Here is a 17,115-nt window from a genome sequence, read left to right on the forward strand (position 1 = left end):
AAAGATAAGAGCTGGACAAGGGAGGAACACATGCACCCACCATCACCACCTAATTAACGAATCACGGTCTCTTTCGCATTGGCCTCGCAGCCTAATTCGTTAGGCGCATATCAATGCAACATAAACAATTTCGGACTAGGCCCACTCTGGTCTTCTCCGAAAGGTGCAAGTTGCGACACTCTTCGGTGTATAATCGCGAGGTGCGTGTCGAGGGTCCGTGAAGTGGTTTAGAGACGAGTTTGTTCTTGAATTTGTTAAAGTGCAAAATTCAGACAAAGACTCTATCTTCACGTAAAGCTTTCGCGTTAAATAATCACGTTAATTATCACATTAAATTTTCAATTCAATCAATTATTCTATTTTTCTATTTAATTATATTCGATTCTATTCTTTTAATTTTTAAAGTATAATTTTATTTTATAGTTTATTTGAATTTCACAATTGGCCAGTTCAAAATTCTCATTGGTGGAGCGTTTTCATGTGTGTGTGTGTTCTTCCCAGGAACCAGACGTAGTTGGCATTTCACATTTTGCAAGAGGTTGATTAATTCGAAATTCATACAAGTACAGACATTTTGGTGAGTTGTTTCATTTATTCTTCCAGCTATTTTATGAATTTTTCGGCAAGTAGATCCAGTAGTTAATTATTTAACTTTGGGATTTCCCTCACTGGATTATAAAATTATTTTGTATTTGAATAATTGTTTCTCCTTCAAATCTACAAATAGCGCGTCTCGGATATTTACAATATTTCTGTTCAGTTCATTGTGATTTACATTATATTACATACGGTACCATTCTAATCTCTTCATATTTTATAAAATATAATCTTTTGTATCTTTTAATTATTTTGAATTACATTTCTTTTATTGCCTCCGTCATATCCTATAATCATTGCGATCTTGTGAAAGGGCCCGTATGGGACTAGCGTATCTCCGGATCCACAAAACATTAAGTCCCGTTAACAATTAATATTGTTAGGGCAAACAAATCTTCGAGGCTTTATACGCGCGCTTCCCGCACGTAACACGTTTATCGTTCTTCCAAAAAAAACTGTCAAAGTTAGGCCTCTTTTTCGGGCTCTAGAGTGGTGTTACCCCTTAAAACAAGATAATGTATTATTTTATTTTATTTTTCTAATAAATAGTTTTGTATACGAAATTTCCGTTACGCTATGATGTGCCTACGTGCCGCGATACTCGCCCGAAATCCTTGAGATCAGCGCTAATCCTAGAAAACGATAGCGATACTATTTCTATTTTCGGCATTTTTGGACATTAAATTAATTAATTAATTAAATCAATTTATATACGTAAAATCAACCAGTGCTAAACTACTCATGGCCGGAACCAAAATTATTTCCTTAAACTAGAAAGCTGTAAATCGAAATAGACTCGCCTCTGATAGAAAAGGACAGAAAATGTATTTTTCGCTAAAACACCATTAGAGTATCATTTTAGCATCGAAACAATAGCCATTAATTGAAGAGCGACATTTAAAATATAACTAAACCGTTCGATTTTATAATTAATGTATAATAACGAAGTTATATGAAAATTTAGATATTCTGACGTCACAGAAATTCCAGGAATTCGGCGAACCTGCGAGTATAAAAGGGCGAGCGAAACCCATCTAAGCAGCAGAACAATTTTCGAAGTCGAACGCAATAGAAGTCTCCTTGATTAGTATAACCGGAACAATTTTCGCTGTCAAAGAGCCAAAAAGATTCTTAATACTTGACTGGTTAAGCGGGTATTTGCCATTCGGTTACTTGATCGCTGGATTGTTTTAGCAGCCGGTGAACAACAGGCTCCCCGTTCAAGCGATCTTGTAATTGAAACTCCGTTAGGAGAGTGCTATACTTAGCGCCAAGAAAGGCTAGGACATCGAACGAAAGCTCTCAGCTACTCATATTTTTGTCGAATTGCTAACGCGCCTTCAGTGTCTCGGAGTCCGCTCTGAGTTACTCCTCCTCATTGAGCGGCTTGGTCACTGAAGCCCGTGTCTTTTGGGTGGCGGTTCAGCAATTACGAGTTCATAATTAGAGTCAATTTTGATTTGCTACCTTGTTGGACGTATATTGTTCATCTGACTCTGGATCGTTGGGTTGTTTTAGCAGCTGGTGAACAACGGGCTCCCCAATTAAGCGATCTGGTTTTGGGCGTCAGTGTGCGCTCTGACAAAAAAGGGCTATGGACAATTAGTTGTCGAGTCAAATGAAACAAGAGTAATTGTTCCGAGGAAACTTATTAACTTTAGCTAAATTTTGGAAGTTGAATTAGTAAAAGAATATTGTTCTGTCTCTAGCGTACATTTCCGTAGTCGACTACACCGCGTTAGATAGTAGGTAAATCTTTCTAATTTTGCGAAAACGTATCCTAATACGTTTAGAGAATCTCACTTAGGTCGAATTCCTCGCGGCGGTAGACCGCGTTAGGTAGGATTCATTATAAATTACAAGCGTGTTAATCAAGTAAAGTCTTGTCTCTGCGATAACTTCGAACACGAAAATCGAATATACATATATAAGGAATATCAAATTTAGTTAATATTATAAATGCGAAGTTAACTTTATCAGAGATCAGAATTAGATACGGTCCAATATAAAGTACTGACCAGCGAGTCTCATATCATTAAATTCATAATTATCTATTACATATTGTTTAATTTATCAATTTCTATTATTTCTATTATTATTATTATTTCAAGATCTATTTAGTTCTTTATACTAATCAATCATTTATAATTTATATATATACTTTTCTTTATTTTGTTGTTATTATTGTTTGTTAGTTTCATTTCTTATCGTTATTGAATAAATCTAATTGTTGAAAGATTTTGACCTGTGGATTTCACTCCTTTACCGCACACCACACGAATCCCACAATCTTTATTTGCGAAATCGAGTCGTTTAGGGGTAAAAGCCGCTCTTTACCTTTTAGCGCTTGTAACTATCTGTACTTAGGTACCAGGGACGTTACACATGTATTATTGTTATTATATGTATACAGGATGCGTCGCCAAAATCCGGACAAATGGAAGCTTACATTCAAACATAATTTTTATTGCTATAACGGAAATATTAACAACTTTTTTTTTTATTACATTGTTAGTAAGGGTATAAAGAATCCTTTTATTCAATATATCCCCCTCTGCTTGAATAACTGATTCCAATCTTGGTCTGAAGCGCTTGCAGGCCCGTTTTGGAGCATCGCGGTTAATATCGGCGAATGTTGCCTTGATAACGGCTTTTAATGACTCTATGTTAGCATGTCTGGATTTATTAGTAACCCTTTCAACCACGCTCTATACATAATAATCCAAAGGATTTAAATCCGGGCTATTAGGAGGCCAAAATTCTTTCGACCAGAACATGTCAACGTTGTCGGACAGCCAATTTTGTATCAAGTGACTCGTGTGGGCAGGCGCACCGTCTTGCTGGAAAACATACGGTTTTACACACGATACATTATCCATCCACGGCTTCACTACATCTGTGAGGCAAATATACTTCCTTTGTGATATTCACCCCTTTCTCAAAGAAATGTGGTGGCATGACATCACCCTCACTGGACACGACACTTAATACGTGAACATTTGCAGGAAATTTTGTTTTGGCCACAACTGGAACATCCTCAGGGTCATGGGCGAGCCACCGATCATTTCTCCTATTAATTTTTGCATCAACGGTAAAAATTTTTTTATCAGAAAAAAATTTGATGCGACCGGCACAATTGTTTTTTAACGAACACAACAGGAGGTTACAGCGTTCGACTCGCTTTACTATAGCAGCTTCGGAAAGCATTTGCCTCACTTTTATTATGTAAGACTTGTACCGAAGATCCTCCTCGACGATCAGACGCATCGTTTTTTTGCTCACACCGACGACCGATGACATTTTTCTAATTGACTGCCCAGGATCCTCCGAAATCAATTCGTGAGCACGTTTAACGATATCTCGTGTTTTGATAATACGCTCCTTTGAATGAGTCTTCCTGATTGGTGTTAGAGAACTTCCGTTTAACTTTTCCGACTCATATTTCTTGATTACATCGTATACAGTCGATCTCGGGTACCTGAAGAAACGAATGATTTCTATCGCTGTGCGGCCAGCGCAAATACTTTCGACAATCGCGGCTCTTCGGTTATATTCTGCGCTTGGTTTGGACATTGCGACTGTTATGAGGTTATAATTGTTTAATACATATTTCAAGTTATTTGGTTGCCAATCGCGAACTTTGCAATAAGTATAGAACGGCGGGAAATTTAAATTAAATTTTGTCCGGATTTTGGCGACGCACCCTGTATATGGAAGATCTTTATAGACGTAAACATAGTATTAATAACTTTAATAATCTGTAAAAATAATAATTATTAACAATGCAAGCAAATTTTTTCACGGATGGATTCCGACAAATCTATCGTACAACGTCCCTGGCACACGACGTCGCGTGGGCAGTAGGGTGGCCCTTAGCTATAGAGCTCGATTTTTTTTTTGATTTTTTTATCGCCTCACCCCCTAAAATTTTGACACTTGATGAAAAAATGATAATGTTAAAGTTTCAGCATGATTGGATAACAGGAACCCGTGCCGCAATCGAGTTGAAGTTTTGAAATTTGCACGATTTCAGGTTATCGTCGAATATGTTAGTGGCCTTTTATTTTACAAATATCAGTGAATATTTTATAATTAAAATATAATTTTTTATATATATATGTTAGCGCCAACGTATTTTGGAGGGTCGTCGGGGACAATTAGCCTGTGCTATTTTGCCTTTGGACGATTTATGATAGGGATAGCCTGCGTGAGGTCTAAGCGAAAGGTCGTTTATGAGAGTCCAAGTGTGGCGATAGATGATGGCTATTGACTTGGAGTCGTATGGTCATCAGATGTCGCAGGGCTGTGTGTTTTGTTAGTTCCTGAGATTGTAGAAAAGGACAGATAGTTTGTTATTACAATGCTAAGTCGAATAGGGACGTTGTTCCTGAAGGATCTGGCCACGCACTGGGGAGGCAGGGATGCCTTTGGTAAGAGGACTGAGTTTAACCTCTCGGCACTTACCCCAGCACCTTAATTGGGAACGCATCTCTTTTCGAAAAAGTATCTAACATATAATTTTAGTGTTAGTGTATAATTTTCAAAAATATACTGAAAATTACTGAATTTTATTGCTAATGTTAGTATGAATCTCATTCTGTAGTTGCTGAAGCGGTCATCTCGAATACGAAAACTAATCTCCTATTCAGTTAGCCATTAGAGATCTTATGTAAAATGAAATAAATATTTCGGTATTAAAAAAATGTATAGTAAGTGCTCTGCATGGTAGATATACAAAAAGATTCCCGGCAGTGGTGAATATTATCGAGTTTTACCTAATCAAGGGATCAGATAAGAAGTACGCTTTTTAAAAAATTTCAAAAAACATGGTCTAAGATTAATTTGTCAAATTTTAAAACAGGTATACAAGATTCTTATGTTTATGGAAAGCTCCAGGATGTAGAAAAAGAAGTAAATTTTTGTTTGTACCATTTACGACAAAAGCAGCCGAGGGATAATTACAAAGAATTTTTGGAGTTGATGATCATTTTTCTTGGTGGATCTCTTCCACGAGGAAATACTTTCCATGTTCCTGGAGCGTTTCATAATGATAGGTGGATAGCTAAAGCAATTTACGTGCTAAAAATTTAGTTATTCCGACAAGAATTTTTATTGGATAGTAACGAAATCATAGGGATAAGTGATATATGTATTCTTTTAGCTAATTTATACATTCTAGCCTGCATTAATGCACCAATTCCCGTAAGAGCGCCATTACAAGATCTAAAATTCCTACAAAATCTATACTTGTATTCTACAATTGATAATATTATTGCTAGAATAGGAATACGCAATTTTTCTCACCATTTATGATACCTTGTGTCTGAGAATGTGGCATTATCCTTTTTCGATGAAATAATACCATTGAACACAGACAGGAAAATGATTAAGGCTCTAAAAAATGATAATACGGAACATTCAGTAAAGAAACTTGTAATACTTCCGGAAAACGTACAAAATTATGTAAATATGAATATTGATAGCTTCATTTCTACTGAATCTAAAAAATGACTTAATAGGTACAATATACCTACAGATTTCTCAGAAAAAGACCCTTCCTTATGGAAAAATGATATTTCATATTAAAAAGGTTTGGAAATTGCAAGAAATTTAAAAGTAGTAAATCATACCGCTGAACGTGGTGTTAATTGAGAATTAGAAAAGCTTTTATCCTAATGAAAGCAAATCTACATTAACGCAGACTGTATATTAAACGTTACGTACAATTTAATAATAGGCTAATTTATAAGACATAACTGAAATTCCATTAAAGAATATTTTGCTCATAAGTATTTAAACAAAATTCGTTCATAAGTGCTAATACAATCGAGATTATTGGAAAATTTATCAACTTTTGTATAAATTATGTACAGCTCCCAGTTACCCAACCGTCACGTTCTCCGGTAACTTAAAAGCTACGTTACATTTGTGTGTAAATGTATTGTATGTAAATATGTATGTGTTGTAATTGTATGTAAACGCTAGTATTACACGTATAAAAAATTATATTTTCATTATAAAATATTCACTGATTCTTTTAAAATAAAAGATCACTAACATATTCGACGATAACCTGAAATCGTACAAGTTTCCAAACTTCAACTCGATTGCGGCACGGGTTCCTGTTATCCAATCATGCTGAAACTTTGACATTGTCATTTTTTCATCAAGTGTCAAAATTTTAGGGGGTGAGGCGATGAAAAAATAAAAAAAAAAAATCGAGCTCTATAGCTAAGGGCCACCCTAGTGCTTATGTTGTGCAATTATTAGAAAAAGACAGTGAAATAAATTGAGAGTTCATTGACCCTGCCAGGACATCAGCTGTTGATGCTCTGATCGGTGGATCTACCTGGAGACACAAATATTTTTTCCATGAATCAATGAGTAAGTGTTATTTAAGTTACTTCTGTATTTTTTAAATTAAACGTACGCAGCAATAGATTTATTTCACTTCAATAAGATACTGCATTAGATATTCTATTCCAGTTCGACCTCATTTCATGGCAAGGTACTCATTCGTTTTGAAATGTGAATTTATTCGTTAGCTTCATTAGAATAGTTGACAAAATTAATTTTCGTGAATTTATTCTTTTTCCTTTTTGAAGGCATAAAATAAATATAATATACTTCGTCTGGTTGTTGTAAACAACAACTAATTTGTTTATTTCTCATTCACGAGTTACGAAGAATTTAATATTATTCTTAACTTGTTAATTCATTGTTCGATTTAACTTTTACGTAATAGCTTCCTGTTATACCGACGTTATACCGACGTTATACCGACAGTATCGATACATTTGTTCACGACGACGATCGGCCGTCATATTCGAAGCTGTCGCTCACGCTGTCGCGCGACCGGTGTATACGCGCTCTCATTGGTCAGTGTTTTTTATTAATAATTCAAAAACTAAGCTTTAACCAGCATTTTGGTAAAAGAAAAAGTTGTTCAGAATTATTCCAGGTACCACCCCCTAAAATTCTGCCCACCAGTAGCCGAACACCCTGTATACAACCGTGAGCTTAATCTCTTTACAAAAAAGTTATCTCTAGTTATTAAATAATCGAATCTCCTTATGAGATATTTCTGTTCATCATAGGCCTTTATGGCCAATACTGATTTTATACTTTTACAGCCGTAAGGTCGGTAATTAGAACAGTGACACTTACAATAATTAGTGAAAAATCAATTAATGGCGTACGAAGAGGTAAAAAATGTCAAGAATATTGTAAAAGATTTTAAAAATAATGATATTTTTAATACAAATGCTGATTGCCCCTCTTCACAGGAGGTGATTTTAAATTATATTTCTAATAAGCATTGCTACAAACAACAAATTCCAAAAACACGTATCCTCTATTTTAGTCCATAGTTTACATAAACAAAGTTGCAAAAAAATAGATCAACATTTAGTACAAAAATTTAATAAAAAATTATAAATTTTCAAAATATTATTTAAATAAATAAAGTTTATTAAAATTTTTTACGCACAAAAATTTGGTATTTAAAGACCAACAATTTAAAAAAAAAAGCTTCCAATTATCTCCCTTAATTCCGGAGATATTTCCAAAAGTATGATTTCAGCCCTTATCTTTGAGGGCTATTTTCACCACTTCAATGTGAACGATGGCCAATAAAAAAAAAATACGTGTGAAATATTTTTTTGCGTTCTATATCATACTCAAAGCGCATCAAAATCGGCGTGTGTCGATTGAGTAATGTCTCTTGTTGGAACAGTTATGGCTTCAATTGGTCAGAAATGAAAAATGGACGCAAAGACTCACACATATTTTTTAACCGACTTCGAAAAAGGAGGAGGTTACTCAATTCGATCAGTATATTTTTTTTTTTCAACGGTAGGAATAATTGACTCGAACAGTCAACAATTAAACCGAAAACAATCATGGTGAGAAATCGTCTTGGGAGTAAGAGCGTGCGTATTCGTAATAACGGACGTCATTTTGAAATGCTAATTGGGTAATAAAACGTTAATGAAAAATGTGGATATCAACTAGCAAAGCAAGTAAACATAAGAGTTTGTATAAACATAAATAGAGATATTTACAATACGTTCGTACGCTGTGTCGACGAAGTGCCAGTTCATTATAATTTTGTATTATTAATTGTAACTCCTTAACAAAACATTTGAGAGCATATGTTCATATAACTTTTTCTCTTACTTTTGCGTGTAGGACACGCTGGTAAAGTTTCGCCGGAAAAAACTGGGACACCCTGTATGTATGTGCGCCGAAATTCGCGGATACATTGTGACGTTCATCACAATTCGTACTACCTCAGCCTTGGAAAAAAACGGTACGTTAGAGGATTGCTCGAAACACGATCTGTTTTAAATTAAATTCTCCATGAGATTCTATGATGAAAGATAATTTTCTGTTTCTGCACCGAAAAGTATTGAATAAATAACTCAAAAGTTGTATATATAATTTATTGTGGAAATTGAAAGCAGAAATATGAAACAAATATAAATGACAATATGGTAATATAATACAGTATGGTAATATGTACATATACTACCAGAGAGATATTGCTCAACTTCATGATTATAGCAAGTTCGGTCTGAGAAATCTCTATCGTCAGTTCGTACGACTTTGAAAATCTGATTTTTTTGTAGAAAAGCACTCCTTTTAAAACTTGTGCTTGAAAAAGTAATGGTGAGGATAAATTCTCTGATTAGTAGACTCTTAATTCGCTGATTGGCAAGAAGGTGATTGTCTTCTGAAGATTTTAGTTCTGATATACTAGATCTCTTAGGTGAGAAAATGTTATCTGTGACTCTTGGTAGATTATGAAACATTACTAGCGCTAAATGAGATATTAATGTCCGTGCAAACTGTCTAGGATTTTTTAACATGGATACAGTATTCACTCCGTAAATGTTACTTTTGCCGGTCTCGATTGTAACATTTACGGTAGAGGTCCTACATTTTTTGTAGTGTGCCGAACGTAGAAAGAGACAGCGATACAAAAGACAAGGAACGAGTTTCGAGCGTTCAGCAAACATGAAAGACTCGTGCGTGTTCTGTCTTTTAAATTTAAAAATTAAAATTCTTTATTTTTGGTTTTTCGTCAATGGAACTTTTACCATCGTATTTGTCTCGTTTTTCTGATTAAAATGACACCAAACACGATATGATTACGATCGTAATTACTTATGTAACAAGCCATAAAATTTTGGGATGTAACATTTACGGTAGAGGTGCGAATTCCTTCTAAAGGCTTGCTATACAAGTAATTATGATTTTAATTTTACCGTGTTTGGTACCATTTTAATCAGAATAAAAAAACGAGACGAATACGATAATCAAAGCTTCATTGATGAAACCCCAAAAATAAAGAATTTTGATTTCTGAATTTAAAAGACAGAAGACGCACGAGTGTTTCATGTTTGCCGAACGCGTCAACCTTCTGCTTCTCTTTCTTTTCCATTCGCCGTCCTCTTTTATGTTAAAAACTTCAATCACTCGTTACACACACTATTGTTAACGTAATTATATCATGTTTGGTGTCATTTTAATCAGGAAATCTAGACAAATATAACAGTAAAAGTTTCATGAAAAAATAGTAAGAAATAAAAAAATTACAATCTTTTCCTTTGCTAGCATTAGTTGTGTCTCACCGATAATCGATCCTCGTCGTTTTGGCGACCGATCGTGTTTCATTCTTGACTGATTTCGAGGGGGATCCCCCCAGTAGTGGGGATATAATTTTAACATTTACGGTAGAGATCTTTTTATTTATTAACATTTACGGAGTGAATACTGTATATTGAATTCTACGTATGCCTCCGTATCTCTGGTGGTGTATGAGTCAACATGTAGTCGCCGATTTTCTACTGTTTCTACAAACACGTCTTGTCGGCCGATAAAAAGCGTGAAATAAAATAATTTTAAGAAAAAAAATACGCCGACTTCGAAATGCACTAAAAAGTATAAAATAATTTCTATTTCCTAATGAAGTAATTTGTATTTCATTCAATCATACAATTACGTAACAGATATGAATGAAACTCGTTAGGTAGTATACTAAATACATTTCAACCTTTTCGGAGGCGGCGCATAATTAAAAATACTATACATTCTGTGACGTGGTATTTTATACCCGTCACAAGGAGCCTCCTCGGGAGACCGGACGGGTCATAGGTCGCCGTCAGATACCGTCTAGAGAGAGAACGAAGCGCGTATAATATCGTAAGAACAAATTCTGCCGCTATACTATTTTATATGTACCGCCGGAGAATGACGTCACTGTCAACGAAGGAGCGACGTACGTCGAGGGAAAACGCTGCTGCTCTACCGCTACCCCGCTCGGATCCTCCGACAGACGAAGAGAGGCAGCGGAGTAAGAGGAGAGAACCCAGCGAGAAACCGACGTACGCCGAAGGAAAGTGCCGATTCCCTGCCGCTTCCCCGCTCCGGCCCTACGATAGAAGAAGAGAGGCTGCGGAGACGGAAGAAGCCCTGCCGAAGAAGACTTCGTCAGAATTCGGAAACTCCGGCAGAGGGTGGGGGTAGGCTACGAGGTGTCCTAATACCGGCGCAAGGGCTCGCGGATCCCTATTCTGTATCTGGCAATTGCCGAGTGCTTTTTTGTTACGTTTTCTATTATCGATCCGAGAGGAGAAATCCCGATTCCGCTGCGACCTGTGCCTGGACACCTTGGTGAGCCCCTCCATTACCGTGTTATATTTGTAAAAGAGCGCGAAATCGAGATCGTCATATCGTGGGTTGTAGACCACCTGGCTTGCCATTCACGGGCAGGTTCTGCAAAGTGTGACCGGAGTGGCTTTGTATCGTAGGGAAATTAGCTTAAGTTAGAAGGGTAAAGAAACCCGGGGGCCCCTGTCCGGGACGGTCGCGGATCCCGACGTCCGGACCTTTTTCGTGTCGTCGAGAGATCGCTTCTCGATCTCTCGAATCGCCACTCGGCCGGATCACCGAACCTGTACCGGGGAATGGTACAGCGTAAGCTACAATTAAAGTATCGTCTCGAGTAGGCCTTTGCCAATATTGTACCCTCCCACGTCTCGATTTCGCGAACTCTTGGTACGGGAGTAGAACGTAAAGTGCATGTTTGTCGTACCGGACATTTCGTGTTTGTCGCGTAACTTCTCGCTTTCTCTCTCTAGACGGTCGCCGATACAGAATCGTTCCGCATGTAGAATTAAATCGCGTCTCGTATAAAACTAAGTGCGTTAGATTCCGTTGCGTTTAGTATAATTGCGTTACGTCGCGTCTCGTCGCGTTTCGCCGCGTTGCGTTCCGTTAGAATAATTGCGTCGCGTTTGGTTAAGTATTTGCGTTGCGTTTCCGTTAAATTAGTTGCGTCGCGTACCGTTCCGGGAATCGAGGAAATATCAAAGATTGTATTCCGCTTAGGAACTTGCATATTTCGCTTCCGTGGTTAAAATCTCGCGGAGATCGTATCTCGGCCTTCCGCCGAGAGCGTTACGATTAAATCAAATTCCGATACTGGATTACACTGTACGCCTAGGTTATTTAGATTTTAAATAAAACACCGCTGTTAACAAATACCGCTAGATTGAGGTTTCTCGCGAATTATCCCGAATCACGTACTCTCATCCGCCTCCGCGTTTAGCTCCTTTACCCTTAAAGAATCCCGCCACTCTACCATTGCGTTCGGATACTGAGCTACCGAGCCGTTCCGCCGCCGATTCGAATCTTCCGCGTTTTTCCGGGATTGACAGAAACGGTTTTCACATCTTTCCGCTCTAGAGTCTCGTTTCGCGTCTAAGTTCCTTATCGCGACGCTGAGAAGCGTCTGGCGCCCAATTATCAAATTAAATAAAGCGATATCGAACGGATTCGGATCGGGCGCCGAAGTGCTACGCGCGCGCGAATCCGCGGAGGCGCCGCGACGGTCATCGTCGCGGGCACAGTCAGGAAGGGCCGACCGAGAATTCGCGGGCGAAGCGGGGTCGCGGGCCGTTACCGAGCTAGCCGCGAAATACCGTGTAGCAATTCTATACGCACTAGCACCTATTTCGCGGCGAGCTGTCGAGTTATATGTATGTATAGACAAAAAAACAGCTATACAAGCTTTGCTTATGTTCGGCTGTCCAAAGGTTGACATGTTCAAGAAAATCTTTTAATTTTGCGCCGCTTCCGAAAAGGTTGAAATGTATTTAATATACTACCTAACGAGTAAATTGGTTTCATTCATATCTGTTACGTAATTGTATGATTGAATGAAATAGAAATTACTTCATTAGGAAATAGAAATTATTTTATACTTTTTAGTGCATTTCGAAGTCGGCGTATTTTTTTGTCTTAAAATTATTTTATTAGCTTTTTCATGTTATATTTTTAATTTTCTTGTTATAGGTTTTGTAAAAGAGCGCGAATGGTAAGAGCGAATGAACGATGAGTGCGAGAGAAAGAGTGAGAGAGCGAGTAAGAGAGAGTGAGAGGGAGAGACAAAAGTGCGAGGCAGTAGAAATCTAGGAGATTCAGACAAAAGCAGACCGTCAATAGAGACGACGTAAACGAATAGATTCCTTTTAGTTTCCTTATTAAAATATATTTACATTACAAGTCTCAGTTTAATTTTCTTTCTTAGTTTTCTGTTCGTTTCCTCCCCGTTTTCTCTAATATTCTTTTTTGTAATACTTTTAATATGGGTTATGTTACGTGATATTATCCACAATAGTTCCAGTATTATGTTAAATGCTACCGCATGTACTATTATATACAATTTCTTTTTATTTCATGGATATAGAAATGTATAACGATAATTCAAAACATTTTTGCATCAGAAGCTAATGCATTAATGTCACATTTTGATAATTATTCATAATTATTTCAAATCTATTTTATAATAAGACGAATTAATAGCCGGCAAGAGATAATGTGCTATATTATTTTCTGTTATCTAAATTCGGTGCAATATGATTTCGTTATTACGATTATTAGAAAATAAACTTTTAAGAAATTGCATGGGTAAACGCGTAGAGTCGGCGACTTGTGGTTCCGAGTTCGATTCCCGGCAACCGACACGAATTTTTTCTCTCCGATTCCATACTATTGTATCGTAAGTGAGATCCGACGATTCTGATAAATTATAAAGAATAAAAAATTCCGTTGGATGCGTTTGAGCAAAACACTTCAAAAATTATTACAGTCTTGATTTGTAATAAGCAACTCGCTCGGGTCTGGCGAGTTGCTTGTTACGAATCAGATATACAGTGGATATTCTATATAAGCAAATCTTTCGGGAGTGAGGTTTTGCGTATATCGTACAGGTCCTACATTGATTGATGTCTTGCCGAACGTAGAAAAGGACAGAAGAGAAAAATATCACGGTCGCCGTTTGCGTATATCGTAAAGGTGCTACATTTCGAGCGAAGGAGACTGAACGTAAACAAACAGTGACCTACTAGAAGGACACTCCTAATACAAGAATAAAACTTTTTTATTTTTGACTTTTTCGTTACCAAACTTTTACCAATTAATTCTTGACATTTTTCCGATTAAAATGAGACCAAACATGACATACTTCGGGACATATTTACTTGTAATTTCAAGTGTTGCGCGTACATCGATGATTTTACTCTAATAAGATATTGCAAGTAAAGGGTCTCGGCGCATAAGATACACTTTTTGGCCCCGAAAAAAAAAATTCAAAAAAACCATATGGATCGTGTAGCCTGCTTCGAGTAGACCACGCGTACCCATGTTTGGCGTTCCAAATCACCGTCGTCGCTCCAGAAGAGGAGGAAATGTCTCCCGAGCGGTCGAAGTACATCGGACATACGGCGACTTGAAATGCTCATATCCCACCCGCGTTTAGGGCTACAGAGCTAATCGAGTGTTCTTTGGAAAGCTGGAGAAACGTACTTTCTGATGCGTGTATCAAGTATTAAGAAAGCAGCGATGAAGATGCTACCGAGTGGAGGAACTGAAATTCATTGATTGCACACAAATGCATTCGACGGACCACTCCAGCTACACGCTCAATGTGTGCCCCCCTTCGAGGCGAACAAAATGCGATATCCCAATCGAAAATCCATTGGGGGCCCGATACTTTAATTTCGAAAAAACCGTAGATGGTCGCACCCGATTTTACAAATTTCGCACACCTACCTCCATATAAGCATGAGAAAGCCGTTCTGGAAGCACTTAAGCCTCGCTGTCACTCCCTTCTGCTTCCGTTTCTTCTCCGGATGGTACTAAGAGCTCCGTTAACTGCGCAGCCGGGCGCAGGATCTGCGGGAGGTACCGAGCATGAGCCAAGTAGAAGATGGCAGCGGCCACATGTGAGCAGCAGCCTACTGTCCGGTTTCCATTCGGGCACTCACACCAATATCACCGAATTCCTTCAACCTGGTCCATTTTCGGTTCGTAATGAATATAGTGCCGGTAAGTTTTTGCGTTCACGTGTCGCGACTTGATTTCTAGACGGACGATGTTCGGTGTTTCTTTTACAAACATCATGAAGACATTGTTGGTGTCGATTTGATATGGGCCCAAGGTCAATAGCAGTAAGTGGTCTCGAGTCAGTTTCGGGAAATCGGTCAGGGTGGTAGCCGAAGTAGGTGGTGGCAATAGAGCGCAGAAGCACACTTCTGTAACGGACTTCGGCCACCACCCTGTCCGATTTCCCGAAACTGACTCGAAACCGCTTACTCCTATTGACCTTGGGCCCATATCAAATCGACACCAACAATGTCTTCATGATGTTCGTAAAAGAAACACCGAACATCGTCCGTCTAGAAATCACGTCGCGACACGTGAACGCAAAAACTTACCGGCACTATATTCATTACGAACCGAAAATGGACCAGGTTGAAGGAATTCGGTGATATTGGTGTGAGTGCCCGAATGGAAACCGGACAGTAGTCTGCTGCTCACATGTGGCCGCTGCCATCTTCTACTTGGCTCATGCTCGGTACCTCCCGCAGATCCTGCGCCCGGCTGCGCAGTTAACGGAGCTCTTAGTACCATCCGGAGAAGAAACGGAAGCAGAAGGGAGTGACAGCGAGGCTTAAGTGCTTCCAGAACGGCTTTCTCATGCTTATATGGAGGTAGGTGTGCGAAATTTGTAAAATCGGGTGCGACCATCTACGGTTTTTTCGAAATTAAAGTATCGGGCCCCCAATGGATTTTCGATTGGGATATCGCATTTTGTTCGCCTCGAAGGGGGGCACACATTGAGCGTGTAGCTGGAGTGGTCCGTCGAATGCATTTGTGTGCAATCAATGAATTTCAGTTCCTCCACTCGGTAGCATCTTCATCGCTGCTTTCTTAATACTTGATACACGCATCAGAAAGTACGTTTCTCCAGCTTTCCAAAGAACACTCGATTAGCTCTGTAGCCCTAAACGCGGGTGGGATATGAGCATTTCAAGTCGCCGTATGTCCGATGTACTTCGACCGCTCGGGAGACATTTCCTCCTCTTCTGGAGCGACGACGGTGATTTGGAACTCCAAACATGGGTACGTGTGGTCTACTCGAAGCAGGCTACACGATCCATATGGTTTTTTTGAATCTTGTTTCCTGGGGCCGTTAAGCGCTCAGACCCTATAACTCAAATTATGTCGTGTTTGATCTCATTTTAGTCAGGAAAATGTCACGAATATGATGGAGAAAGTTATATAAAAAAATGAATGAAAAATAAAAAAATTACCAATGCTTCAGTATTGCAAACAATCGAACAGACTTTTGATCTTTGCCGACTGCCACGATCGTAGCGTCTCTTTCTTTTTGACTCGCTACCCTCATCGACGTGAGAAACTTTTATAGTCAATTAAACCAGTAAATAAAGTCCAAATTATACCGTGTTTGGTCTCATTTTAATCGGAAAAATGTCAAGAATTAATTGGTAAAAGTTTGATAACGAAAAAGTCAAAAATAAAAAAGTTTTATATTTGCATTGGTATTGTCTCACGGATACACTAATACCCGGGTCACGTTACATTTCCCGGCGAGCGAACCTCGGGCGTCTCGAGGGGTCTTCCCCCCAGTGGTGGGGATAACATTTTTGCTTATATCGGAAAGGACATTTTTGCTTATATGGAATGAACACTGTACTATTCGGCTTGCCTTTGTTCCCGAGCGCGACGACAATAGCGGTAAACTATAAAGTAATCGGTCGAGCAGAGATGTTATTCTTTAGACAAGGACAGAACATAACATTCTTTCCCTTTTTAATACAAGTAAAATTTCTTGAATGGAACATGCCTATGTATAATATACCGGATCCGTAACAAGCAACTGGCCAGACCCGAGCGAGTGGCTTATTACGAATCAATGTAGAATTAGATGAACGGACGACAGAATCGCTATGCATCAGAGTGAGAAAACAATACATATGTTCTGTCCTCTTTCCATTATACTGTTCGGTCGACCGTGAAAATTTATGACTTCTTCGGTTTCGCGGACCTCTCACTCTTTCTCGGATCTCTCACTCAGCAGCCGACTTCAAACAAAGAAGAGGGGATAGAAATTTGCTTGTTACGAATCACAAAACTGTTGCTTGTTAC

At 38.4% G+C, this 17,115-nt stretch overlaps 1 protein-coding gene and 1 pseudogene across 4 annotated transcripts in view; both read right to left on the reverse strand.

Annotated features, from left to right (window-relative positions):
- The window catches only part of LOC100881222 (2-acylglycerol O-acyltransferase 2-like), a 175,033-nt gene that overhangs the window by 109,050 nt on the left and 48,868 nt on the right, over window positions 1–17,115 (reverse strand). The gene's annotated exons all lie outside the window — the stretch shown is intronic.
- On the reverse strand, window positions 3,143–15,576 carry LOC143266083 (uncharacterized; annotated as a pseudogene).

The sequence above is a fragment of the Megachile rotundata genome, chromosome 16 (genome assembly GCF_050947335.1).
Source record: "Megachile rotundata isolate GNS110a chromosome 16, iyMegRotu1, whole genome shotgun sequence".
In the NCBI taxonomy this organism is placed as follows: domain Eukaryota; kingdom Metazoa; phylum Arthropoda; class Insecta; order Hymenoptera; family Megachilidae; genus Megachile; species Megachile rotundata.